The sequence below is a fragment of the Sorex araneus genome, chromosome 2 (genome assembly GCF_027595985.1).
Source record: "Sorex araneus isolate mSorAra2 chromosome 2, mSorAra2.pri, whole genome shotgun sequence".
Classification (NCBI taxonomy): Eukaryota; Metazoa; Chordata; class Mammalia; order Eulipotyphla; family Soricidae; genus Sorex; species Sorex araneus.
This window is the reverse complement of record NC_073303.1, coordinates 193065497-193069770: the sequence shown is the minus strand read 5'-3', so window position 1 is coordinate 193069770 and position 4274 is coordinate 193065497.

Below are 4274 nucleotides of genomic sequence, written 5' to 3'. Positions count from 1 at the left end.
TACTTTCAATGACCGAGCAAAGAGAAACCAATGGCATTACACCTTTTCTCTCCTTACTTCTCTGTTGCTACCTTCCCTCTCTCTCTCCACCATCTCCAACATCTCATTTCTGGGCCTAGTAAAATGAGAAATTTTAGTTGCACCATCACCGTTGACTTAAATGAAGCATGATCTTTCTCCAGTTTAGGAGTATCCTCACAGATTTCTTCTAAGTCTTTAGTGTTTTTATTTTGAAAAACTCTACCAGCCTCTGCTCAATTTCTAATAAGCCCCTTGAATGGAGTTCAGATGAACCATCTCAGAACTGAAGTTACCAAGGCAGGTAGGGAATGGTTTAAGGGGTGGAATGGTCAGGGCTCAGGGAACACTGATACTTTAGAGGCAACATTGTGCCCCTAAAACATTAACAAATTCTTCTAAACCACTGATACTTTGATTAAGAAAAAATTTTAACACAATTTTTATAAAAAAAAGACCTTTACCCTGCATTCCTTTCATCAAGATTGTTGACCTGTCAGATCAAAATGGATTAAAGATCTCAACATCAGACAAGAACTCATCAGGTACATTGAAGACAAGGTTGGCAAAACCCTCCATGACATTGAAGCTAAAGGTATCTTCAAAGATGACATGCCACTGACCAAGCAAGTGGAAACAGAGATAAGAATATCTTAAACTAAGAAGCTTCTGTACCTTTAAAGCAACAGTGACCAGAATACAAAGTCAATCTACAGAATGGGAAAGGATAGTCACCCAATACCCATCTGATAAGGGGTTGGTATCAAGAATATTCCAGGAACTGGTTGAACTCTACAAGAAGACAACATCCATCCAACCCCATCAGAAAATAGGGTGGTGAAATGAATGGAAACGTTCTCAAAGAAGAAATCCGAATGGCCAAAAGGCACAGGAAAAAATGCTCTTTATCACTAATCATAAGGGAGATGCAGATCAAAACAACAATGAGATACCATCTCACACCACAGAGACTGGCCCACATCCAGAAATAACATAAGCAACCAGTGTTGGCGTGGATGTGGGGAGAAAGGGATTCACCTTCACTGCTGGTGGGAATGCTGACTGGTTCAGCCCTTTTGGGAAATAGTATGGATGCTTCTCAAAAAATTAGAAATTGAGCTCCCATTTAACCCAGCAATACCATTTCTGGGAATATATCCCAGAGGTGCAAATATATATATATATATATATATATATATATAGTAGAAATGACATTTGCACTTGTATGTTCATTGCAGCACTGTTTACAATAGCCAGAATCTGGAAAAAACCTGAGTGACCAAGAACAGATGACTGGTTAAAGAAACTTTGGTACATCTACACAGTACTATGCAGCTGTTAGAAAAGATGAAGTCATGAAATTTGCATATAAGTGTATCAATATGGAAAGTATCATATTAAGTGAAATGAGTTAGAAAGAGAGGGAGAGATATAGAAAGATTGTACTCATTTGTGGAATATAAAGTATCGGAATGGGAGACTAACACCCAAGGATAGTAGAGACAAGTACCAGGAGGTTTGCTCCATGGCTTGGAAGCTGGCCTCATATGCTAGGGGAAAAGACAGCTCAGCTAGAGAAGGGAACACCACGTAAAGGGTGTGTGAGGACCTGCTCGGGATGGGAGATGTATGCCGAAAGTAGACTATAGACCGAACATGATGGCCATTCAATACTTGCATCACAGACCACAACATCCTAAAGGAGAGAGTAAAAGGGAATTTGCATGTCACAGAGGTGGAGGAGAGGAGGTGGGGGGGGGATGTGGGGCAATGGGAAGGATACTGGCAACATAGATGGTGGAGAACGGACACTGGTGGAGGGATACTCGATCATTGTATGACTGAAACGTAAGAACAAAAATTTGTAAGTCTGTAACTGTACCATACAGTGATTCATTTTAAAAAAAAAGATTGTTGACTGAAACTTCAGCCGACACTAGATCAAACACTTTAAAAGGTATTAAGCCTTAGTGATGATATGAGAAATCATCTCATAATTATGTTACATCATAATAATGAATGTCCACAATACAGGTGTTGATAATTTATGGCTAAAATTTTCTGTAGCTTTAGGAATTCAGAATTTTATAAGTTCTCATGAATTCTCTTAAACTATCTCAATATTTCCGTCAATGTAGCACACATATTCTACGGTGATCCCTGTATGTTTACTAGGCATGAGGTAGGCTGGACTATCTAGGTGTGTATAATTATACCGTGGCACATTTGCACAATGATGAAATCATCTAATGGTGCATTGCTCAGAACATATCCCCCTCATTAAACATTGCAGGACATAGAGCTGAGTAGACAACTCCTAAATGACTTTGCCAGATGTTGTGCCTTCTACTTGGACTACGAAATTAGCAGATAAAAGTTTAGGCAAGAATACTAACCATTAACATGTTAAATGAAACTGAGTCATGTGCACTATCACTCTATTTACATCGATTTTTGTTTGCTTGTTTCTGGGCCACACCTGGCTGTGCATGGTGCTTAGGGGACCATGACAATGCTGGGTGCGATCCGGGTGCTGCCTGCATATAAGTAGTGCATTCCAGCCCTTCCCTGACTGCCGTTCACATCTATTCTTCATTTGCAATAATATGACCCAATGTTTACTATTATTTTTTCCATGTCACCTGCTAAGGAACAGGCAAAGTCACTTCCCAGAGATCACACAGCTTCTGAGAAACAGGACCACATCTAACTCCAGCTTCCGGAGTCTTTGGGCCTGAGTCATTTCCCACAGTGATTCTCTTTATTCTTTCATTCATGAAAATATATGAGTGTCTACCTCAAAAAAGCAGGGTTCCTGCCCTTAATGGAGCAGTCAAATAGTTTGAAAGGAATTTGCAGTTGGAATGGGACCTGAAAATATTGGAGAAACAAAGAATGCCTAACCCCATTCAGAAGACCTTAAGGAAGGCTCCCAGCAAGGAAGAATGTCTTAGTGGGGGTCTCAGAATTAGTTAATTGGTGGGAATGAAGGAGAAAAAAGAATGTGTGGATTCAGGGACTGGAGCAATAGAACAAGCATAGGGTGTTTGTCTTGCATTCGGCCGACCCAGGTTCGATTCCCAGCATCCCATATGATTCCCCGAGTAATTCCTGAGTGCAGAACCAAGGAGGAACCCCTGTGCATAGCCAGGTGTGACCCAAAAAGAAAAGAAAAAAGAATATATGGATTCAGAATGAGGTTCACAGGACAGAATAACAGATGCAGAGGGCAGAAGGAAGGATCACTGAGTCACTACTACATTGGAAGTATCACCAGAATATAGGTAGGGGGTGGTACCTGAGAGGAGCTGGAAGAACAGGCCAGGGGACAGTCCTAGCTTCCCCTGTCAACGATGCCCTTGAAAGATACTAAGCACATTTGATAAGATTTTTCTTTTCATATCGTGTCTTTGTATTATATATATTCTTGGCTCAGTGTATTAGAAAACTGAAAAATGAAAAAGCCCAGAACCAGGAAGATATGATAGGAGGTTTATCTAGCCATTGAAACAGAGATTATAATTCCCTAAGTCAAGTCAAGAGTGACAGAGGAAGCAAGATGTGGCAAACTATTATCTTCGTGTATAAAGGGATGAGACACAGAATAAGTGCAAACATGACATTTGTGATGAAGAATACACACAACATGCTAAGTCTCAGGAAAATAATCATTCAAAGGCATCAGAGACAAAAAGAGGCAAAAGCAAGGATCTATATTTAAAAGTGGAAATAGAAAACCCTGAAGATTAAAAAATAAAAACCCTGAAGATAAATAAGGGAGAAATCCTCAAAAATGCTTCAGATTGTAGTTACTGTAAATAATCCTGTCCCACAGGAAATCTCAAGGGATAAGTTTTTCCTGTTGGTGATAAAGCAAAGGAAATCCTAACAAAAACAAACAAGAAAGAATTGCACAATTAGCTGCAATTCAAAAAGAGAGAGAGAGAGAGAGATGATTGATTTGAGGTAGGCAGGAGGCAAAATCACGTAGGCATAGCCTCCAGGAATTGGAAATAGAGAATGTACAGCTGCCAGGAGGCTGCACCCAGATTCCAATCCCTCCTATTACATGAATTTTCTTCTACCTTCCCTTGGCTCATTCCAGTAGAAAACAGCATTCCTGCCATCAATCATGATCACCAGATTTGCCCCATCTCCTGTCAAACATGTTTCTTCAGAACCCTCCTCAAACTTTTAAAATGGCATTTTAAATATTAAGCAAATCACATTGCTTTGGGGTGGCCCACCTCTGGTGA